Below are 25,975 nucleotides of genomic sequence, written 5' to 3'. Positions count from 1 at the left end.
TTCTGTATAGCAATGATTAATCGAATATAGCCAAAGTGTTCTAAAATATGGAATAATTCAATCCAAAGCATCTATACATAATGAGTACTCGTGAGGAATGGAGTATAGGATTGCTTGTGTGTCTGTGTGTCTATGTGTATATTTGTGTGCGTACATGTGTGTATGCTTCTGCATATGTGTTTTTCACAAAATGGCTACAAAAATCTTCATGTCCTATAGAATATGCTCTAGTTGCCTGAAAATCCAAAAACCCTTTTGGATTTTCCTATATGAAAAGATATATGATCATAAGATCATTATATTATATATATAAGATATATATTAAATCTTAAGAAGATATAAGATCATAAGAAATATCCTATTTCTTATATCCTATAAACTGTATCAGCTTAGGAAATATACGGAGAAGAAAGAGATAGAAGGGATTAATAAAAACATGTGGAGAAGAGAAGAGGAAAGATAAAGGAAAGCAAAATGAAGAAGGTGGAACTTCAGTCTTTGGGGAGATAAAACAAACACAAAGATGATTATTAATCCACTAGGACACAAACCTTAACCTAAACCAGTTTAATGGCATGGGACCCCAGACGTAGTCTGTGAAGATCATAAAAATGCAATGGCGTCAGCAAGAGGTGGTTCCTGGTAATGCAAAGGCCATTCTGTCCTAAAAGAAGTAGGAAGATATGATGATTTCATGAGAAGATGAAGCTGCCAAGAGCTGGAGAATCTTCATTGTCTCATACGTACATTTTGCCACACACAGACACTGACTGATGACATCTGAATATAACAGCTGATGAGGCACCATGGCCTTGGAGCCAGCAAATGTTTTCATCAATACACCCCAGCAGTTATGATTTGCATCCATTCATTCCTTGTTGATCTTGGAGTAATTCCCTTTTATTTTTAATGATATGATAAGATATTTGCTCCTACAATTAACTCTGAACATATCCAAAAAACAGTCTGCTCATGTTTTGATGGAAATGTTTTTATCTACAAATGGTCAATGTTATTTTTCCCAGCGCCTTTTGGAACCAAGCCATTCATGATTTCCATTGGGTGCACCCTCATATATTGACAGTAAAGTTCCAGGGCTTTGTAAACTTTTCCATAAACCACCTTCAGCAATAGTTATGAAATGCAGTCATACCACGGATATCAATCTCCTTTTTCTTATCCAGAACCATAACATCTGGGTAGGAAAAGGGGTGTAAGGTAGGGGAAGACAAGATTGGGGAATGGAACAAAAATGTTCTGTTTTCATTTTTTTATTAACATTAATGTTAATGACACTTGCAATTCCATATATATAGATATATATATATCTTCAAACATTTATACATATATACATATATATATTTATACATATATACATATATATATGAAGATATATATGATATATATATATATCTTCAAACATTTATATAGGCTAGATTAAAACTAATATTTTTGCTTTCCAGATAGAAAAAGTCTTCATTAGAACAATTTTGATATTGTCTAAGAGCAATGATAATATGTAGTGCAAACATAAAATCTCTGCAATATGTTGAAATAACCTCTTCTGGATCAATATCACAATGTCTGTTTCCTTTATAAGTCTAGCAAGTATATGAGAAATCTTCCTAAGACAGTTAGGTGTGTGACCTTAGACAAACTAACCTAACTTCTCTAAAATGAAGGATAAACCCTGGTATGTCTTTTATCTCTAACATGACTAAAATAACTGAGTAATCATTAAGTTTATTTTGATGTGACTTCCTTTCCACAGATGTTTAAAGCCCACAGTTACCTCTACTGCATGTCTTCTTTAAAATAGCTCTCAACAATTTTACTGAAAGACAGGATATTCCTAATTTAGTCACAATTTTTTCTCAGCATATTTTCTTAATTTTAGTTTTTCTTTTCTAACATTTTTTTTGGTTCCCAATCTAAACATTTATGAATTAAGCAGATTCTTTAAAAGACTGATGATGCACAATCATTACTAAAGCTTTTGTGTGACATAATCTATAGGCACCTAAAATAAGCACTTAAAACATTCTTGACCAGGCAGCTCCTCTCCCCCAACTTCACCCACAACCTTGCTCTCACCACCCTGATCCAAGGCATGCCTTCCTGAAGAAATAAAGAAGGCAATGAAGAACTAAGACACTGTAACTATTTTATTATTAAATGTATCCCTGGCCCTAACTAGACAACTGAGTTGGGTCTTTCCCCAAGTTAGGTAAGTGCTCCCTTCTGCTGATAGCACAGAATAGGCCCCTCTTGGCCTCTCTGATTTAATTGGTCTTGGCTGGGGCCCAAGTATCAACTTGTTGGAGCTCCTAGATGACAACAAGCTGCAAGTATTGAGAAATGGAAGAGCTTGAGGCTCTTCTAAGCACCCCCTAAAAGAGTCTGAGTGGGGGAAGAGCTGAGGGGTTGTACATTTCATGGCGGGTGGGGGTTGGCCTTGATTTTCCACATGGTATATTTGTCTTGTGCCCCATTTAAAGGTTATTTACCACAATATCAAAGGGATGAAATTATAAAGATTCAACAAGTATTTATTACATTGCATACTCAAGATAGAACTGTTCCACTTGCAAAATAATTGGATCTTATGGCACCCTTCCCACCAGCGGATGATGTTTTGTATAGGATTCAGAGTATTATTAACGTTAGCCACACAACACTAATCCCCAAACCATCTGGGATAACTATGCAAGTCACACGTGGGGAGATTTTTTAAAAGTCAGAATCTTGGCCCCACCACAAATCTACTGAATTTGGATATTCAAGTGCTTCACTCATCTCCTTTACTAGTTTGTAAACTGCTTCCAGAGTAAGTTCTTTGCCTCATACAGCTCTGTAGCCTTCACAGCATCTAGCAGGGTGCTTCACTCCTGATAGTGCTTACTTCATAATTTTCTAGATTAAAATGAATATGAACACTGGCAATTCTTCCCTTGATAGCCCAATTTCAATAGGTGATTAGAATAAATCAATAGACAAAGTATCAACTTAATTTATATATGAACTAAATTCAAACTGAAAACCTCAGGCCAGAAAAAGCCCATCATACTTGAAATAATACTGATGACTCTCCAGAAGCAAGGCAAAGTTTTCATTTATCAGATACCTGGAACATAACATTATCTTGAAACCAGTTTCGCAATTATAAGCCCATTCTTTTTGCAAGGAGTTATATGATAGTTTTCAAAGGTATAGGCATCTATTATTTATTTATTTATTTATTTGGGAGAAAGTGAATTTATTTATTTACTTACTTATTTATTTATTTATTTTGGAGAAAGTGTGTGCATGAGCACATGAGCAGGGGAGGGGCAGAGAGAGAGAGAGAGAGAGAGAGAGAGAGAGACAGAGAGAGAGAATCCCAAGCAGGCTCCACACTAAGTGTGGAGCCCGATGCGGGGCTTGATCCCAGACCCTGGGATCATGACCTGAGCCAAAATCAAGAGTTGGACATTCAAACAACTGGGCAATGCAGGCAACCCAAAAAGGTGTAGGCTTTTAAAAATACCAACAGTACTTTCATTTTTATTCCACTATGACTGAGTTTTAAATTGACAAAGTCATTAAATAAATATTTATTGAATGCCAAATATGTGCAAGGCACACTGCTGGATGATAGGTATTCGGCAGTGATAGGACAGCTTTCGTGGGGCTTACATTCTAGCACACGAGATAGTTAATTATTTTATGGCATGTTAAATAAATGCTATTAAAGAGAAGTACAGAGTGGTGTGAACATATAACAGGTGGATTAGGTCCAGTCTTAGGGTCAAGGCAATACCATGTGAGCTGAGTTTTGAAGAATTAATAGGAAGTGACTTTGGGAAGAGAAAAGAGAACATCCTAGAATGAGGCACAGCAAGTAAGAAGACCCTACAGCCAGAAAGGATATGAAGCCCACAAGAAAACAAACGAAGGCTCTGGTGGTCGGAGTTCAGGAAGCAAAGACCAAGTGGTGAGAGATGGCTCTGACAAGACTGTCAGTCAGTAGGACTTTGTTAAAATGAAAATTGTGGTGCTTACCTCAAGAACAGCAGGAAATCATAACGAGATTGAAGCTGAGGGCTCGCACAGTCAGACTTGCACTTTTCAAATGCCCCTGACTGCAGTGAGAAAACCGGATGCAATTGGGAATGGAGGGAATGAAAGGGAAGAGATCTTCAAGAAGACTATTCAAGTGGTCAAGGTAAACAAGATGGTATCTCCAACTAGTGAAGTGACGGTGGAGATGAAGAGAAGTAGGTATTCCTGAAAGATTTAAAGCTAAAATCAACAGGAATAGGTGACTGATTAAACATGAGGGTGAGGGAGGGGAAAGAGTTAGAGCTGATGCCCAGTCCTCTGGCTTGGACCACAAGACAACTGCATGCCAGGTCAGGTCACCCAAGGAACACATGTAGACATCTAGCCTTGGGGAAATAAAGCAATAAGGCTATTTGGGTGATGATAACACAAGCAGTTACACAGAAATAGCTCTGCACCTGATGCTGTTCTAGGTACTGTGTGTGTGCATATATATATTATTTTCCCAAAGCCTCATAGCAAGTCCATCAGATAGATTCTATACAGTCCTCAGTTTACCAATGAGAAGTCAGAGGGGCAGGGAGGCTAGGGGAGTTGCTCAGTCACACAGCCAGTTAATGGCACAGTCCCTCCACCACTATATTCATATTCAACAACCTGCCTGTACTGATTTTGAGGTGCCTGGGAGGCCTCTGAGTGGATGTATCAATCAGCTGTGTTTGAGGAGGTCGTCGAGAAGATGTGACTGCTGGTTGACCCATGAGCTGGACCCAGAGCATAGGAGGTTTCTCATCTCCAACCCTATCCTTGGAATGTACGTTTCACCCACCATTCTCATAGCCGGAGCCATAATCAAGGACACAGCTTGGAGAGAGCAATGTGTTGTTGAGACTATCTGAACTGTATAGTGACCGAACTCAGTTAAGACCTCTCGGTAAACTAAGATTCTGGCCAGCAGGTGTGGAGATCTGCTTGTCTTATGGCCACAGGAGACAAGCCTCATGTGTAAGTTCCCTTGCTTTTTAAAACTGCCACCTACCAACCTAGAGTGGTCTGCCTCTTTCTTTGGTCTCTCCTTGCCCTCCGAGTAGCCCCGGGGGCCAGTTTGCAACCATTTAGATTCATAGGTCTGGAATTAATTGAGGTCTGGCTGGATACATTGTTACATAAGAGAAAATAAGGTTGTGTTAGCAGAGTTAAGAACATTACTTAATTTCAGCTGATCCTTGAAGACCAAATAACCTTTCTGCAGAATAAAAATTTTTAAGTGGAGCAGATTAATTTTGGAACTCTTCCCAAGCGATTTTCTATTTAATTGCACTGAGGACATCAACACCATACCATTTCCCCCCCTTTACATGAATGGTGTGGGCCTCAGATAAACATGGATTCCAACCTCAGGTTCCCCTTATAACTAGTTCTGTGCCCTTGAAAAAAAGCTGCTTTGCCAGTTTGAGACTCAGTTTCTTCATCTATTAAATAAAGAGAAAACAAAACAAAACAAAACAAAACAAAACAAAACAGCAACTGCTTTCACATGTGTAACGATTCAGTGACATAACATATACAGAACCAGGCACCCCCTTCTACTATCTCTCCACATGGCCTCCTGATGAATATGTTACGGCAAGACTGTAATGTAAATAGTTTCCTTATTTTACATTAATTGGATTATAATGCAGTTGTAAGTGTGTGTAGACTGTAAAGGAGGGGTGAGAACAGTCTCCATTCAGCCTTGTGTTTCTGGCAAGCATCCAAGAGCCTTAACATCAGAAGGGAGGACACTGTTGGGGAGGGGGTGACGAGAATAAAAATGTTCCAGGATGAGAAGGTGTGTGACTACCTTGATTCTTACACTAAAATATTGAAAGTACTTAGAATTCTTTGTGTTAAGAAAACTGGATATATATTCCACCCACTTACGACCACAAAAAGAACTTAGAGGCATTTGGCCTGTGTGGACTTGTACCATGCCATTTTATTTGAACTCCTGTGGTAACGTCAACCTTTCATGGAGGAGGAGCAAGGAGGATTTGTTAGAAAAAGAGAGCAAGAGATTCTGCAGGAACTTCTTAAGTGCTTTTAAAGCAAACATTTGAACAGAGCAAGACGCACTCACTTTCTAAAATCGGGGCTTTCCATTTTACTGTTCATTGAATGTTTATTCATAAGCCTCCAGGAATTATACAATTTTCTTCAAGCTCTTATTTAATGCTTGATCGGTGCCAAGATCAAGGAGCTTCCATGCTGGAGAGGGGAATTTAAAAACATTTGCCTTGGTAACTGAAAAGAATTGTCTTCTACTGTACTGTTATTTTCTCCATTTGAGATAGGAAGCGGCCACGGAGGAAAAAGCGAAAGTAGAGGAACTTGAAAAACAAAAGTAGGAAAGGATTTATTCATCTTAGCACAATGACTACAGGCAGACTGAATCATTCTTCCTTTGCATAAACATTCTAGAGTTGTAAGAATAGCTCATACCCCCAACGCCAACTGGAAGGAGTAGGGAAAGAGGTTAACTGTGTAAAATAATGGGCTTGTTATTAGTTTTCCATAACACCTAAACACAGGTTAACATAATGAATTCAGTCAAACACTTTCTAGCAGTTTAAAAAAACAGTATGTCTTTGGGGGTACCTGGGTGGCTTAGTTGGTTAAGTGCTCAAGGCTTGGTTTCGGCTCAGGTCATGATCTCACCGTTTGTGGGTTCGAGCCCTACATCAAGCTTCACACTGGCAATGCGGAACCTGCTTGGAATTCTCTTTCTCTCTCCTTCTCTCTCTGTCCCTACCCTGCTCACTCTCTCCTCTCTCTCCAAATAAATAAATAAACTTTAAAAAATAAATAATAATAATAATAATAATACAATAATAATAATAATAATTTTAAAAGTATGTTTTTAAAATTTGAAATCAACTGGGGCACCTGGGTGGCTCAGTCAGTTAAGCGTCTGACTTCAGCTCCGGTCATGATTTCACAGTTTGTGAGTTCAAGCCCCGTGTCGGGCTCTGTGCAGACAGCTCAGAAGATAGAGCCTGCTTCGGATTCTTTGTGTCCCTCTCCCTCTGCTCTCCCTTGCTCATGCTCTGTCTCTCTCACTCTCATACAAAAATAAATAAGTCTTAAAAAAATAAAAATAAAATAAATAAAAAATAAAAGTTGAAATCAACTGCATGGGTCTACATGGACCTCCACTACTAATAAGGTTAGTATAAACTATGTTTTTAAAATAACAATACTTGCTACCAATAGGTAGGACAACTAAAATGCCCGAATTTTTAGATAAACTTTGAGTGTCAATCTATCAATTATAGGTGGAAGGGAACCCCACTTTCCAGACTGTGGAAGCTTAGCTCAGGAGCAAAGGGAATTTGTCAGGAGCCATGTGTACAACTGACCCTTTCAGAACTGACTTTTGGCTAATGAATTATTCCCATTAATGTAGAAGCAACAACAATGGCCACAGAGCACAGTCCAGACCTACACAGTTTCCTTTCTGGAAGGTGATCAGAACCAAATCACAGATCCTTCTGACTAAGTGAACATCCGAGGGTTCTTAGATTGATCAAAGGGGAAAATATCGTACAGAGGAAAAAAAAAAAAAAATAAAGGTCATTCTTGAGCTATTGATTTTAATAATAATTTTTAAATGTTTTGGGGCACCTGGATGGTTCAGTGGGTTAAGCATCCGACTTCGGCTCAGTTCATGATCTTGCAGCTCATGAGTTTGAGCCCCATGAGCTCCTCTGCGCTGACAGCTCAGAGCCTGGAGCCTGTTTCTGATTCTGTGTCTCCCTCTCTCTCTGCCCCTCCCCCACTCATTCTCTCTCTCTCTCTCTCTCTCTCTCTCTCTCTCTCAAATAAATAAAAACATGAAAAAAATAATAATTTTTAAATGTTTTCTATCCCCTAGCTCATATTGCAGGATATATTGTAAATGCTTTGTAAATCTCCCATGTCCATTAAACCATTCTGAGCAGAACAGCAAATTACAGTGACTTATACGTTTACTCTCTCATAACCACTGCAGCCTCTGTCTTATAAGGGGTACGCTGGCTGTGGCTCTATCCCTTAAGGATTGTATCTTGAGAGCTCCCTTTTTGAGGGGCTGAGAGCCCTATGGGAAAAATATCCTTGTATACTTTCTACAGTAAAGAAAAAGAGCAGTGATGAATCACTTAAAATATCAAACAGTAGGTATAAATCACTCAGTACCTCATCCCCATTTTGCCGATGTAAAAAGTCCATTTCCATGGAAACAGGGATTAGAAATAGCAACCTATGAGAAACACTGGGTTTATTGGAACACATGGAAGTTTTAGTTTGGTTTTCAGCCAAATCTTGAAAAAGAAAATCTTTGACTAATACCTACATGCTATTTTTATCACTTGGAGAAGCAATGTTTAAATTATGGATTAAGGGAAAATCATTTTTTTCCACTTAAAGGCAATCAAAAACAACATAAGCTAATTTAGGGATTGGAAAGCATTATAAGACTTGAAAGTTTCTCCCTGGTTGTCCCCCAGTTTTCTATCTCTGCTCTGCCTAAGATAAGTGTACAACAACAAAATAAGGAGAATAATCTGTCTTGATTTGCAGATTTAATTGCAGGTTGAACCCAGGGCTTTTAATTGATATCTATCCCTAAGTGGGAAATCTCCAGACTGTTTTCATTCACAGACAAAAGAAACATGGAAAGACATCTAACAATACTGTATTGTGTAAATTAAAAGCCTCCCTATGTTTAATTATTGAACTGCTTCTTTAATAAACAGGAAACTGCAAACTCAAAGATTCAGCTTGGGAGACAGCATGGTATCCCAGAGTTAGCAAACAATCTGTGGGCAGGAAGGTAAGAATTTACAGGAGACTACATCCCTTTAGGGCCTGCTATCTCTCCTCATCTATCTCTCTCACCTTTATTTGCTCCTCCCGCAAGGCCTACCTCAAAACTCGCCTCTTCCTCAAAGCCAGTCCTCCAGATTTACAGTGTACATTATTCACAGGTAAAGTTTTTGCAAATGCACCAACTGGCTACAGTATACTGATAGCCCTCAAAATCGGCAGTGACGCCATTTTCCCAGTCACTCTCAAATATATGGAGAGCACACCTTCCCAGGTAAAATCTAACCAGGCAACATTCTACCCTATTGTTTCAGCTCTCGTACTATAAACAAGTGGCCTTTTTGTCATCTATTCAATACTATGTCTTTTGCATGTTGGTGTTTCCTGTTGGTGATTTCGCTGTTTAAAATGGCCCCCACGCACAGTGCTGAAGTGCTGACAAGTATTCCTAAGCATAAGTAGCTGTGATTTCTTACAGAAAGAATGCGTGTGTTAGATAATCTTCATTCAGATGTGAGTTATAGTGCTGTTGGCTGTGAGGTCAATGTCGATGAATCAACGATGTATATTAAATAAAGGTCTTTAAACAGAGACACACACAGAGTAAGATTATGTACTGATCAGTTGTTGAAAATGTCCTGACCAGAGACTCACAGGAACCTAACCCTGTACTTCCCCTAAAAGCGGTGTGTAATGTCTAAAGCAACTAGCTTCAGTATTCCCTGATTCAGTGCTCTCAGGAACTTCATAGATCATAACTACTGCAAATAACAAGAATTCACTGTACCTTAAACTCATGTTGCTCTCATTTTAAAAATATCTTTACCTTCCAACTAGCCCCTTATTGTTGATGGCCTTAGACTCTGGTTGTTGATATTATACTGTTTAGCTCTTTGTTATGTACTTTTTGATAATTAATAAAACGATCATCATCATCATCATCATCATCATCATCATGATATCAGCTCTTAGTGATTGAGGTCCCACTGTGTGACAGAGTACTGAGAGCTTTACAACTATTATCCCTTTTGTGGATGACCCATACCCCAATTTGATGACAAGTTCCTTTATAGTCAGGAACCTCATCATTTTTTACTGTGTAATATCGTCTAGCAGAGAGACAGGTCCATAAACCTTGCTGAAAAAAATGTAATTTTGCTATTTTTGCTCTCATCACACACTTCCTTAAATAACTATTTTGGAAAGTGATTTAATGTAAGTAAATTTTAAGTTATGGTTAATGATTAAATCATAATTATCATATTTCTTATCTCTGTCATGTTTGAGCACTTATGATTTCTCTCACTGGCTGTGTTTGGTGCCACATATATATATATATATGTGTGTGTGTGTGTGTGTGTGTGTGTGTGTGTGTGTGTGTATGATATATATATCATACATACATATCATTGAAATGGTTAAAACACCTATAGAAACCTAATACAAAAAAGTTTAAGTAACTTTACAAAGTCATTGGCCCTAAGGGATGGAATTGGACTCGAATGCAGAAGTTCTTACCCATTTCAAGTATTTTCCCTCTTAAAATCAGAATGTTTCTAAGTTCCCTGTAAGACAGAAGTTATAATAATAACTAAAACTTAAGTGTTTAGTCTGAGCCAAGTGCCGTCTAAGTAACTTGCATTCATCAATTTATTTAATCCTCATAGCAATTTTATAAATTCAATGGTATCTACCTTTTACAAGAAAGACACTGACCTCTAGAGAAGTGAAATAACTTGCCCAATGTCACCTAGCTAGAGAATAAATAGCAAAGCCAGGATTTAAATGCAAAGTGTTCTTCCTCCAGAACCTCAATTCTTAGCCATTGCACAATATTGCTTTCAACCCGTGGGTATATTTTCTTAGACTGTTACTATATAATGACAAAAGGAAACTCTAAATTTATTAAAGATATAATTAGATTTATAATTTCTAATCATAAAATCAACCATATATTTTGAAAAATAGGCGTAGGTGAATGTGAGAGATACGTTGTTTACTCTATGGGCATGTGACCAAACACAGTCTTGGTTTCTCCACCACAGGCTGACATGTGCTTCAAACTGATTAGAACCTGACAGAGGAGCTAACCATGTGACTGCATGATTCTGGGGTCAGACAGACCCAGGCTTGACTCTCAACTCCACCATTTACTAGGTATGGGATGTTAAACAACTGAATTACCTTCTGGGGTGTCATTTTTCCACCTTTGTCCTAAAAACTACTATAATACTATCCAGCTCACAGACTTGCTGTGAGAAATAAGATAAAATATTTGAAGAACCCACCATAACAAATAATAGGTAATCAATAAGTGTAGGTTCCTTACCTCCAGGGAACTCTTAATCCTCTTCTACTAAAATAGGGCACCTGGAAATCAAGGGCTGCTCAAATCAGAAAAGAGCTCACCCTTTGATTCCTGAGATTTTGACTGCTAGCCACTGTCATAGCCACATTTTCACAGGAATAGTTTCTCTCCAAGCATAGTAGACCCCCCTCCCCCGCATTCACCATTTTGCTTTCCCTTCATTTCAGGTGGTCAACTTCAAGTCAGGAAACAGATGGTCGTCAATATGTCAGACAATATGTCAGAATAATATGTCAGGTCTGACAATATGTCAGAAGGTCAATAATAGCCAAACAGTACATGATAATATCCATGTCATTTACCTCACTTCATCTCATCATGTAGGCATTTTATCAACTCGCATCATCACAAGAAGGTTGACTACGTACAGTACAATAAGACATTTGAGAGAGAAGCCATATTCACATAACTTTTATTATAGGATATTTTTATAATCTATTTTATTAGTAGTTGTTGTTGTCAATCTCTTACTGTGCCTAATTTATAAATTAAACCATCATGGGTATGTATTATAGGAAATAACTTAATATATATGGGGTTCAGTACTATCTGGAGTCTCAGGCACCCACTGGGGGTCTTGGAATCTATCCCCCATAGACAAGTGGGAGAAATACTGTATTCTAAAATTTATTGTGATGGCGGTGGCACAACACTGTGAATATATTAAAAATCATTGAATGTTATACTTTGAAAGTCAATAGTACATGCATTTTATGTTGTGTGACGATAGATCAACAGAGTTGTCTAATTAATGTCAAATGATAATTAATTATTAATCAAGGCCTTACATTTCTAAATCAATAAGTGTTTTTTTTTAAATCTTCTCTTTGCATTAAAGTGAGTTGAAGATAAAGAAATAGAGATAACTAAATTAGATATCAATACAGCAATTGTCTGTGAAGGGTACGACAGATGGGGTCACAACGGAAGGGTATGAAGAGTCATATGCCTCTTTAGAATTTTACTACAAGAGAGGACATTTAGAGCAAAAGAAAGCTCTGTTCAAACAGGTCCTCAGTGTGAAAACACACCTAGCGTAATGAGTAACAACTCTATAAAATCTTAAATTTTCCTAAGATTTCCTATTTTTTAAAACTCATATTCATCCTTTTATCTTTTCTAGCATTACAAAGTATACTATGAACTCATAACTGTTGGGAACTACTAGACTAGTCTTGTCATGTCATGATACCCCTGAGAGATACTGCATTTCTGACCCTGAATCCCATCCAGAACCGTATCAATCTCCAAGGCCAAGTCAAAGACTCTGGAACCCCAAGTGCCACCAACTCTGGATTTCCCAGTCCTGGTCTCCAGCTATCTACTCAGATAACAGGACTCAAATTCATCTTTTTTGCTGCTGCCAATTATTTACCTGACCTATGACCCAAACTATAGCTTCTCCTTCAACATTGCATTTTGTTCTCCAGAATGAAATTCCTCTGTCAACAGCAATTGCTGGGGCAATACTTCTGGCCCAGGAGCAGGTATAATTGCTTATCCAACCCCCACCACAATCTCCATCCCATCTTAAATAAATAATCATTCCAAGAAGAATGATTAGTTCTTCTAATATGGTCACCAAGTTCTAAGTACATAGGAATGACATTCCTTTGCTCACTAGTTAAGCTCCAAAATTCTCAGGTACCTTGGACTGTTTTTATTGCTCACAGTCAATCAGTGAGTTAATGACTGTGGCAGTTATTTCTTCCATTTGGCAGTACTCAGATCTCTTCTACTACCAGTCACATAGAATAATTGCATTTCTCTATCCTATGAAGTGAGGCAAGACCATGTTATTTCCTTAAGTCCATAAAATGGTAGCAAAAGTTACCTTGTAATAGAATGATTTAATTGATAGTGCTTGACTTTCTAGCTCATGCTTCTCCTGTCACAGTGATCATAAAAGTACTTGTTGATATAGATGAGTCATAAAATCAAAGAATCTCATAATGCTAAGCCAATGCATGTAGGATAACTACCCCAAAGAATCACCTAAATTTGCAAAGTGCCTAAACAAGAAATACATCTATGTTGTATCAGGCACCTGAGACTTCAGGTTTGCTTGCTAATGAAGCATAACTTGGACTATCCTAACTGATATAGTCACCAAATTCTAACTGAATGTATGAAAGTATATTTATTGTATGTTTCAGTGATGATGAAAAACTAGAAACAATTCCAATATCATCAACAAATAATTGGTTAAACAAATTATGGTACAATGGAATAGTGTGCAGTCACTGGGAGGAAACACATAATAACATCAAAAGATGTCCAAGCACTTTTCTAAAGAAGACATCCGGATGGCCAACAGACACATGAAAAGATGCTCAACGTCACTCCTCATCATGGAATTACAAATCAAAACCACTCTGAGATACCACCTCAAGCCAGTCAGAGTGGCTAAAATGAACAAATCAGGAGGTTACAGATGCTGATGAGGATGTGGAGAAATGGGAACCCTCTTGCACTGTTGGTGGGAATGCAAACTGGGATACAGTTACCCAAGGGATACAGGAATGCTGATGCATAGGGGCACTTGTACCCCAATGTTTATAGCAGCACTTTCAACAATAGCCAAATTATGGAAAGAGCCTAAATGCCCATCAAGTGATGAATGGATGAAGAAGATGTGTTTTATATACAGAATGGAATACTACTTGACAATGAGAAAGAATGAAATGTGGCCTTTTGCAGCAACGTGGATAGAAGTGGAGGGTATTATGCTAAGAGAAATAAGTCAGGCAGAGAAAGACAGATACCATGTTTTCATTCATATGTGGATCCTGAGAAACTTAACAGAAGACCAGGAGGGAGGGAAAGGGGGGGAAATAAAGTTACAGAGAGGGAGGGAGGCAAACCATAAGAGACTCTTAAGTACTGAGAACAAACTGAGGGTTGATGGGGGGTGTAGGACAGGGGAAAGTGGGTGGTGGGCATTGAGGAGGGCACCTGTTGGGATGAGCACTGAGTGTTGTATGGAAACCAATTTGACAATAAATTATATATAATATTTAAAAAAATAAATAAATAAATAAATAAATAAAAGATGTCCAAGATATACTCTTAAAATGAAAAAAAGTCAGTCACAAAGCATCATACATAATGTAAAAATTTTTATGAAAAGAAAATATATGTACATGTGTACATATAACATAAATAAAATCTGTACATGTAACATGGATGTAGGCTATATTCTATTCATGCTACTATATGCGAAGATAGATCTGTAAGAATATTTTACAAGGTAAATAAAATTATAGGACATTTTTGCTCTTTAGTTAAACACTTCTGCATTGTTGGAATTTTTTTTTTGAGGATCACAGTTTACTTTTAAAAACAGAAAACATACGTAAGTTTTTAAGTAAGCTCTATGCCCAGCACAGGGCTTGAGCTCACAACCCTGTGATCAAGAGTTGCATATTCTACTGACTGAGCCAACCAAGGGCCCTATAATGTTTTTAATATAACATTCATGTTTGCCCACCTTTCTATTATCTCACCACCTTCAAGAGGTAACACATCTCCCATAGGTTTAAAAAAAAAAAAAAACAAACCCAGGGGACCAGGGTGGCTCAGTCTGTTGAGGGTCCCACTTCAGCTCAGGTCATGATCTCACAGTTCCTGGGTTCAAGCCCCATGTCAGACTCTGTGCTGATAGCTTGGAGCCTGGTGCCTGCTTCAGATTGTGTCTCCCTCTCTCTCTCTGCCCCTCCCCAACTTGCACTCTGCACTCTCCCTCTTTCTAAAATAAATAAACATTAACAAAAACTTTTTTTAAAAATCTAGGTAAGAATATAGTGTTTTGGTTTGTTTTTTTTTCATTCCATTTGTTTAAAAATACCTATTCACCAGCAGAACAGACACAAAGTTCTACTTGTTTATTTCCATGCCTGAATTCTATGAGACAATTCAAAATTACTTTGTTGATACATTATACTTAATGCTTTCAATGCCACCTTATTTAGTTGTTGTGTTGGTCTTCTCAAGAATTCTTCTTTGCTAGACTACATGAAATATATGCATTCCTGTTTGCTTTTGGCATCCAACATTGCAATGCTTCTGGTTAATGTTTTAATCAGGCATCACTTCAAGCAAGGGAGGAATTCACTACACAGCAGATAGTTCATTGTGTCCAAAGAATGTTTAAAAATGTAAATTTTTAACAAAATACTAGAATAGATTTTTTAAAGGATAATTGACTCATTTAATTCTCTGTGTCACTTTGATTTGCCACGTTTATGCAGTAGTTCTCTTTTATTAAGAATTAGTATTCTCAATTACTGTCAATTTAGCAAATAGGAGAAATAAATTTCACTTTTTGTACTTCATTGGCAATGGTGTTTTCAGTATTTCCATATAAAAATAACAGGTAAGGGCCTTATTTAAGCTACTAACCATGTAATAAATGCAAATTGAGAAGGGGATCCTTAATGGGACAGAAAAATTTGTTTACTTGTCCATATCGGTCTAACCAGTGAAGTATTTGGTGATGTTTCTCAACCTAGAGTCACAAGAACAGGCTCTACAGTCAAACTGCCTGATTCAAATTCCAGCTCTGCCACTCACTGACCACATGACCTCAGGCGAACTACTTCATTTCTTTATCTGCAAAATGGGGGCAATAATAGTACCTAATCACAGGGTTATGGTGGCAGCTTAAATGAGAAAATCCAGACAGAGCAGTTAGCATGGCACCTATCATTTTGCAACAACTCGATAATTGTTACCTGCTGCTAGTTAGTATAGTTTATAATGACATTGATACTGAAATTGCTGATTCTTTGTTTTGTTATATGTTGATTTTTTTCCACTGGAATATATCTCTTGGTGGTAGTGTCCATCCATCAAGAAACTAACAATGTGAGTAAAAATCCCAATTTTCTTACCCAAGTTTTATTTTTTGGTTTTTTTGACTTGACTTAGACAAATAAAGTTTACAGTGACCCTAAGAGAAAAATCAAGACTTGAGTATCTTGCTAATTGTTTAGAGACAGTGCTAAAGATTCATTTTACTTAGAAAAGTTGAGTTTACTTTTGGTTTATTAAAGAAATGCAGTAACAGGGATCAAAATTTAATGAGACAATAAGAACTTTAATAAGTCTTTAAAATTCTTAAGAATTATGGCACCTGTGATGATCCTGATATACCCAACATCTTTTAAAACTTACTGTAATATTGTATTTGTAAATTCGTGGCCATTTAGAAAATTACATCAGCTCTAAAATGTCCATAATCAGCAGCAATCTTTCCAGGAAATCCACTTTATTCATATTTTTTCCTTTAAAGTGTGCATTCTTTTTCTGTTCCATCACACCTTAATGACTAGCAGACATGTTTTCATAAATTTTAACAAAATGAGTTTAAAGGACATTATAGTCTCTGAAGGGAAAATTCTGTAAATCATTGTCTCAAACTGATCCTTGGGAGTCTTCTCATTAGTTAATGAGAAAAGAACAGCCATGGACTGAATACCTAAATGATGACTCCGTACCAAGTGAAGACCAGTGATATCATGGCATGCTGTACAAAGATTTCTTTATAGTCCAACTTGTAAACATGGTGACAAAATTAATGACAAAATATGTCATAGTATAGACATAGAAAGCTCCAAAGAGCCTGCCCTTTAATGGTCAGTATTCACATAACAACTAACAATTTCTTTCCAGCAAAACCTCCTCCATCACATTAAATTAATGTCGCTAATTTATATTTTACTGGTTTTGTAGTTTGTACATGTGTGTTAGTTTTGTTGGTCGTGTAAGAACCATAAGCATTGGGAATTTATTTATTTGTTTGCTTATTTATGTATTTATACATTTATGTATTTATGTATGTATGTATGTATGTATTTTAGCATTGGGAATTTAAACTTAGTTTAATATTTATACGCATTTAAATTAAAAAATAAATTTTCAACACTAAAAAACACTGAATTTGAATTTTTTAATCGATATTTGAGGATTTTTAAAAGACTAGTAGTGGGGATCCTGGGTGGTTCAGTTAGTTAAGCATCTGACTCTTGATCTTAGCTGAGGTCTTGATCTGACAGTTTGTGAGTCTGAGCCCTACTTCGGGCTCTGGGCTGACAGCACAGAGCCTACTTGGGATTCTCTCTCCCTCTCTCTGATCACCCCCCAACCCAGCTCACTCTTCCTCTGTCTCTCTCTCAAAATAAATAAACTTTAAAAAAAATTCTAGTAGTTATTTGTCTTAAAGAAAATGAAAATATAAGTTCTATTAATTCTAATATTTTCTTCCTGATGTTTTAGTTGAATCTAATATTAAAATACACATAAGATGGGGCACCTGGGTGGTTCAGTTGGTTAAAAGTCTGACTTCAGGGGCGCCTGGGTGGCTCAGTCGGTTGAGCGTCCGACTTCGGCTCAGGTCACGATCTCGCGGTCCGCGGGTTCGAGCCCCGCGTCGGGCTCTGGGCTGATGGCTCGGAGCCTGGAGCCTGCTTCCGATTCTGTGTCTCCCTCTCTCTCTGCCCCTCCCCCGTTCATGCTCTGTCTCTCTCTGTCTCAAAAATAAATAAACGTTAAAAAAAATTTTTTTTTTAAATAAAAAAAAGAAGTCTGACTTCAGCTCAGATCATGATCTCGCAGTTTGTGAGTTCAAGCCCCACATCGGGCTTTGTGCTGACATTTCAGAGCCTGGAGCCTGCTTCGATTCTGTGTATCCCACTCCCATTCTGTGTCTGACCTGCCCCCACTCATGCTTTGTGTGTGTGTGTGTGTGTGTGTGTGTGTGTGTGTGTGTGTGTGTGTCTCTCTCTCTCTCTCTCAAAAATAAATAAACATTAAAAAAATTACGCATTCATAGTACATATACCACCAAGTTGAGGGTTGAACATGCATTTGTACATTGTTAGCTATGGTGGAAACTAGTAAGTGAAGCATGAGAAGAATGTCTGCTTTCCTCTTTCTTTTCTTTTTTTTTTTTAATTTTTTTTAACCTTTATTTATTTTTGAGACAGAGAGAGACAGAGCATAAACGGGGGAGGGTCAGAGAGAGGGAGACACAGAATCTGAAACAGGCTCCAAGCTCTGAGCTGTCAGCACAGAGCCTGACGTGGGGCTTGAATTCACGGATTGCAAGATCATGACCTGAGCCGAAGTCGGACGCTTAACCAACTGAGCCACCCAGGTGCCCCTGCTTTCCTCTTTCTTTAGAGATGTAATTACAGCAGAAATTTGTCAAGTAGAATGTCTCTAGAAATTACAATTATTTAAACAAATTTAACTTTTGAAAGTGTTCCTCCCATCATTTAAACATAAGTGATCATAACCATACAGTTATATATTTGTCTTGTTTAGAATAAACCTTGTTTATACTTTTTAAAATGTATAAAATTTTGAATGTGATCCAAAAGGATACAGTTTCACAAAACTGATGGCCTGTTTTCTTAGCCTAAAATATTACTGGCCACACCTAATATAGCATATCTAATGTTCAATAATTAAATTTTTTCATAACTTTATTTTTATTTATTTTGAGAGAGAGGGAGAGCACACGGTTTAGAAACAGGGAGAGAGGGAGACAGAATCCCAAGCAGAATCCCAAGCAGACCCCAGTGCAGGGCTCAAACTCACAAACTGTGAGATCATGACCTGAGCTAAAGTCAAGAGTTGGATGCCTAACCAACTGAGCCACCCAGGCACTCCAAGAATTAAAAGTTTTGACCACAACAGTTTTATAAGAAATTTAATACAGAGACTCTTTATTTTAATGCTGAGGTCTCATCTTATATTTTTTAATTTTTTTAATGTTTTTATTTATTTTTGAGAAAGAGAGAACGTGAGTGGGGGAGGGGCAGAGAGAGAGGGAGACGCAGAATCGGAAGCAGGCTCCAGTCTCTGAGCTGTCAGCACAGAGCCCAATGTGGGGCTCAAACTCACGGACTGTGAGATCATGACCTGAACTGAAGTCGGACATTTAACTGACTGAGCCACCCAGGCGCCCCTCACCTTTTTATCTTTAGTAAGAATGACTTCCTAAAGTCATTACTACATCTTACTAAAATAAGATATTTGAGTATTATGAGTGAAGAACAACAAAGCATCACCATGTTTTTAGAAATATTTGTGTGAATATGTATATATGTATATATGTACATATATATCAATGCAGTATGTTCCTTCTCAAAAAGGGACGAATTAACAAAAATTTTACATTAATAATGTTTCTGATATTCATTCAAAGTAATTTGTAATAGCTATGCATTCACAAAATTTCCCAAAGATTGAATAATCATTAATTTTTAATTCCAGCAAATCACAGAATACCTTCCTTTCTTCTGGCTGTGACAAATTTACAACAAAGTGACATTTTATCATGGGTTTCTTTTTTTATTCCTTCCTTTTTTTTTTTTTTGCTAGTAACTGTAATCACAATTAAAAAAACATATCAATAAAATTGTTGTAACAGCATCTTTAAAGATGTTTTTAAATGCTTATTTATTTATTTTGAGAGAGAAGGAGAGTGAGCACAAGTGGGGGAGGGGCGGAGAGAGAGGGAGAGAAAGGATCCCAAGCAGGCTCTGTACAGGGCCCAAATTGAGGCTTGATCCTATGAACTGTGAAATCATGACCTGAGCCGAGATCAACAATTGGACGCTTGACTAACTGAGCCACCCAGACCCCCCTAAGGATTTTTTAGTCTCATTTCTCCTACTCCTACAACCCTTTCTCAACTTTATTATCACTATAAAAACAAACCGCAAGGCCATTTATGATGCACTTAGAACATTCTGTACCTTTATATATGGTTTTTTACCAATTATGTCTAATTTAATCTTGTCTTAAGAGCACTCATTACTATATTCAGCCATTCATCGCAAAGCACGGTTCCAAGTTAGGGAGATCCACAGTGACTATGACACCTTACCTTCCATTCTCACGGTCATGCTGTCTCAATAAAAATAATAGTCACCACTTACTGAGCACTTAATTAGACAAACTTCGCAGTGAGGTGTTTTGTTTTGTCTGTTTTGTTTTGTTTTGTTTTGTTTTGTTTTGTTTTGTTTTGTTTGAGAGAGAAAGAGTGTGTGTGGGAGAGAGGGGCAGAGGGCAGAGGAAGAGAGAAAGAGAATCCCAAGCAGGCCCTATGCTCACCACCGAGCTTGACACAGGGCTCGATCCCATGACCCTGGGGTCGTGACCTGAGCTAAAATCAAGAGTCAAATGTTCAACCGACTGAGCCACCCAGGCACCCCCAGTGAGATGTTTTTAGTAGAATTGTCCATTTAATTCTCACAAATCGACCGTGTAGGTAACAGACAATATGGTAGAGTTCCACTCACTTCTAGCTCTGCCATTTACACATTTACATGTGTCCCTTGGGTGTGAAACTTAACCTCAACTTAACCAGGCCTCAATTTCATTTCTTTCTTTCTTTTTTTTTTTTAATTTTTTTTTCAACGTTTATTTATTTTTGGGACAGAGAGAGACAGAGCATGAACGGGGGAGGGGCAGAGAGAGAGGGAGACACAGAATCGGAAACAGGCTCCAGGCTCTGAGCCATCAGCCCAGAGCCTGACGCGGGGCTCGAACTCACGGACCGCGAGATCGTGACCTGGCTGAAGTCGGACGCTTAACCGACTGCGCCACCCAGGCGCCCCACATTTCTTTCTTTCTTGCTTTTTTTTTTTTTTTTTTTTTTGGAAAATTGGGATAATCATAGTATCTTCCCTTTAGCTATAAATCAGGAATCATACTAGTAGCTAGCGCAGGATTTCTTGTGAATATTACATTCATTAATGTATATAAAGTAGGTAGAACAATGTCTGACTCAATAAATATGTCATTATAGTTGCTGTTTTATCAGTGAGGAATTTGATGCATTTAAGTTACCTGACATAAATGACACAACAATCGAGAGACTACAGAGGAGTTCAAAAGACTGACCTGACTCCTTGGATATCCAAGTGAACTTATTTTTGTACCAATACCAAAATCTGCAACAGCTTTTTCCCTCTCAGGAAAATTGTAATATAAAAAAGAAGAAAAAATAACCCTCTGAATGAAACTGAAGAAACTCTTTGAAACAGTTTAGTGTTCTCAAGTATAATAGTGAGGAAGATACTAAAGATTCTCACCTTATTGAAAGGATGAGAGAAAATAAAGACAGAATACTTAGACTTACAACATAAGTGAATAACCCAGGGATGCCTGGGCGGCTCAGTCAGTTAAGCATCTGACCTTGGCTTAAGTCATGATCTCAGGGTTCATGAGTTCAAGCCCTGTATGGAGCTCTCTGCTGTCAGTACAGAAGCCCGCTTCAGATCCTCTTTGCCCCTCCCTCCCTCTCTCTCTCTCTCTGTCTCTCACTCTCACTCTCTCTCAAAATAAATAAACATTAAAAGAAATTCCTTTTATTTGCTGTTTACTCCTTTGAACACAGGTAATATTAGGTACCTGTGACAACATGCAAAATTAAAAAAGCAAAATCATGGGCTAATCAACAGACATGAGTAATTCAATCTACACAAAAACAAAGTCAAAGCCTAACTCTGGCTTTTTGTCACTTTGGCTTATCTTGAGCCAGTATTTTAGCATTTAAAGAAAATGAATCAGTCATATATTAAATCACTTCATAAAATTTCTTACTTCTTATGGTTTGCAGAATCACAGTAAATGTGAATGTTAAGCTTAGTTTTAAAAGGTGAAAAGTGAAAAAAAAAGTTATTTCACTTCTAGAGACATACTTTCCACATTATTCATATAGAAAAATAATTTATGGAACTCTGAATGTTGACCACTAGTGTATTACATCACAATACCTCTATGTTTTTTTAATAAAGTTTATTTATTTATTTTGAGAAAGAGAGCAGGGAAGGGGCAGAGAGAGAGGGAGAGAGAGAATCCCAAGCAGGTGCAGAGCCTAAAGCCCAGTTTGCACTCATGAAATGTTTAGTCAGGTCCTCTGCCCATTTTTTAATCAGATTGGTTTTGGGTGTTTGGTTTTTATTTTTGTTTTTGGTGTTAGTTTTATGAGTTCTTTATATATTTTGGATATTAACCCTTTATCAGATATATTATTTGTAAATATCTTCTCCCATTCAGTAGATTGTCTTTTTATTCTGTTGGTAATTTCCTTTGCTGTGCAAAAGCTTTTTATTTTGATGTTGTCCCAATGGTTTATTTTTGCATTTGGTTCCCTTGCCTCGGGAGAATATTTCTAGAAAAATGTTGCTGTAGCTGATGTCAGAGAAATTACTGCCTGTCCTCTCTTCTAGGATTTTTATGGCTTCAGGTCTCACATTTAGGTCTTTAGTCCATTTTGAGTTTATTTGTGTGTATGATGTTAGGAAGTTTCTTTTTTTTTTTTTTGCAGGTAGCTGTCCAATTTTCCCAGCACCATTTATAGGAAAGTCAGTCTTTTCCCCTATTTTACATTCTTGCCTCCTCTGTCATAGATTAATTGACCATATATATGTGAGTTTATTTCTGGAATAAAAAGATTATTTCCATTGATCTCTGAGTCTGTTTTTTGTTGTTGTTGTTGTTGTTGTTGTTGTTGTTGTTCCAGTACCATTCTGTTTTGATTACTATAGCTTTGTAGTATAACTTGACATCTGGAATTGTGATACCTCCAGCTTTGTTCCTCCTTCTCAGGATTGCTTTAGCGCTTAAGAGTCTTCTGTGGTTCCATACCAATTTTAGTTATTACTTGTTCTAGTTTTGTTGGAAAAAAAATGCTGTTGATATTTTGATAAGGATTACATTGAATCTGTAGATTGCTTTGGGTAGTATAGACATTTTAACAATATTAGTTCTTTCAATCCGTGAGCATGGAATATCTTTCCGTTTGTTTGTGTCATCTTCAATTTCTTTCATCAGTGTTTTATAGTTTTCAGAGTACAAATCTTTAACCTCTTTGGTTAAGTTTATCCCTAAGTATTTTATTCTTTTTGGTACAGTGTCTCTATATTAAGTTAAAGCATTCATTCTCAAAAAAAGATTATTTTTCCCCAAGAGTTTAGAGATCATAAACTATGTGTGTCTACAGCACTTAAAAACTGCTTAATAATATGTATCTATTAAATAAGTCCTAAGGATCTAACACATGATATGGTGAATATAGACAATGATATTATATAATAATAATCAAACTTGTTGAGAGACTATACCTCAATTATTTCCACAACAAAAAAGAAATGTTAATCGTGTGATGTAATAGAGATAACTATCACTACAGTGGCAATCATATTACAATATACAAGTGGATTAAATCAATATGTTGTACACCTTAAACTTACCCAATGTTATACATCAAATATATTTCAATAAAAATGTATTTTTTCTTTTGGTTTATGAGGAATCCCATGTAAGAAGAATAAAACATAGATGATATTGTTCCCTGCCTTGACACAAGAGTAGCAATGGATGCCTTGGCAAGTCTTCACTTGATAAAATGGGTAGAAGAAACAGCTGGAGCATGAGTGATGCAAGAAGTAAATACAAACCAGCCAAACACATGAGGATATTATTTGGGGCATTTTTGCTTGCATATGTTCACATAACATTGCAGCTTGGTAATGCTGGGCTTTAACTTATGCATATCTGTGGGATAGAGGAATCTCTCAAAGAATGAAGAGAGACTTTATTCAAAAGTGTACAGTGGAAAATTAGTCCTCACAATGGGCTTTCTTGACAGAAAACCACCGGGTTAGCAGTATGTGTTCCATCACACATGATTTTCTAGGGTTTGATTCAGCTGGTCCAAGTAGAAATGACAATTAGGGCACTGTGCAACAATAATTGCTTGCTGTGGCACTAATCACTTGCTGTGGCACTGACTGAAGCAAATCTTCTCCCCTCTCCCAAGGAAAGATGTTTAAGCAAAAGGATGTGACTATGGTATCTTTAACTACGATGTCCATGAACAGTGTTTAAATATGAACAAATGAAAGGCAGCCACATGTGGAGGAACACAATAATGTAGTAACTTCAAGCTGATGTGTCCATGGCATTTGAATAAGAAGAAAAGAGAACAAACTACACCTGAAAAAAATTTTACTCAGACTAAGATTCTACTTTTGGGGGTGAATGAGGAAATAAGGTTTTCAATCAATATAATAATAAAGCTTGATACTGGAACAAATAAAAATATCTCCATACATATAAGTATAATTCTGGGTAAACGGTGTATGTAAGGGATATGATCAATAAACAAAGAAAAACTTTCTATTCTACTGGGAAAACAATAGGCTTATTTTAGGCATATAGGATCTAAAGTAGTCAATCATTAAGATAAAATTAGTTGAAAAATTATTGGTCAGTATCTACTAAAACCAACATAGGTGCATCCCGTGACCCAGCTAGTCTACTCCTGGAAGTATAGCCAACAGAAATATATATAATGTCCACTGAAAGATATATATAAGAATATTCATGCCAAAGAAACATTCCAAACATGCCAAAGTCCATTCAAAAGTATAAAAGATAATGATATAACTATACAATAAAGTACATTTTAGTAGTGATGTAATAACAATGAATGAGTTTTCTTACACAGAATTTAATGAATTAATCTTTAAATATATTCTGTGTGATTCCATGATCCATTTACATGAAGTTGAAAAACAAACAAAGTATCCAGGGTGTTAGAAGTCTGGATATTGGTTACCCTTCTGCGGCAATGTTGTGATAATATGAGGGGGCTCTGAAGTACTGGGAACATTCTGCTTCTTGGTCTGTTTGCTGGTTACACAGTGTGTTCACTTCATGAAAGTTCATCAACTATTCATATATCTGTTTGTATATTATATTCATTAAAAAGTTTACTTAAAAATACAAAGCAGATCTGGATTCAAGTCCTGACTCGTGTCCTACAAGCTGCATGATATTAAACAAGTTATATAACCTCTCAAAGTGTCAACTTTCCAATTTGTAAAACATAACAATTATGTAATTATTTATGTAAATGATTATGTAAAACATAATAATAGTGCCTATAATTATATAAGTTAATGGGCCTGGCCCAAAATAACTATTTAATATATCAGTCATGAAACACTGAGCTATAGAAGAAAACAACCTGAGAGCTAAGAGGAACATCACTGGAAAGGCTCAAGGCACATTAGATAAAAAAGAATACTATTTGAAAGCAAGAGCCATCAACAATGTCAAGTGCTGCAGAGAGGTCAAGAAAGAAAGGGAGAGAAAATATTTGGCAATATGAAAGTCCTTGGTGACCTCTACCTGATTAGATTAAACCAAGGTAAAAGCAGAAGTCAGACTGCTGTGAGTTAAAGTATAGAGGAAAGGTGAGGAAATGGAGATATGTAACTAGCTCAATAAGTGTGGCAATGAAAGAGAAAGGAAGAAAGAAGGAAAGAAGGAAAGAAAGAAAGAACAGAAAGGAAGGAAGGAAGGAAAGAAGGAAGGAAGGAACGAAGGAACGAAGGAAGAGCAAGTGGGCCATAAGTAGAGAAGGATATAAAATTAAGGATTATTTTTAATTGGCAAGAATATACACACATAAAGAACCAATGGACAGAAATTGATAACACAGGAGACTGGAAGATCAACAGAGGTCCCCAATGAAGTGAAGAAAATGGAAACCAAAGCACAAGATAGAATTAATCTTGAGCGGGAGGAAAGACCTCTCTTCCTGTGTGCCAAGAGGAAAAGAAGAAAGAATGAGTGCAAATTCTGAGCCACTGATAAGCAGGGAGACAATATGACCAGATGGTTTCAATTTTCTCA

At 37.0% G+C, this 25,975-nt stretch overlaps 1 long non-coding RNA gene across 1 annotated transcript in view; it reads right to left on the bottom strand.

The window, feature by feature from the left end:
* Window positions 1–6,004: 6,004 nt before the first annotated feature.
* The window catches only part of LOC128316444 (uncharacterized), a 51,837-nt gene continuing 31,866 nt past the window's right edge, over window positions 6,005–25,975 (bottom strand). Inside the window, exon 5 of the long non-coding RNA XR_008300370.1 lies at window positions 6,005–6,534. This is a non-coding gene — a long non-coding RNA (uncharacterized LOC128316444). The remainder of the gene's footprint in view (window positions 6,535–25,975) is intronic.

Source organism: Acinonyx jubatus, chromosome B4, assembly GCF_027475565.1.
Source record: "Acinonyx jubatus isolate Ajub_Pintada_27869175 chromosome B4, VMU_Ajub_asm_v1.0, whole genome shotgun sequence".
NCBI lineage: Eukaryota > Metazoa > Chordata > Mammalia > Carnivora > Felidae > Acinonyx > Acinonyx jubatus.
The sequence above is the reverse complement of the archived record's forward strand: the minus strand, read 5'-3'. Positions and strand labels throughout refer to the sequence as shown.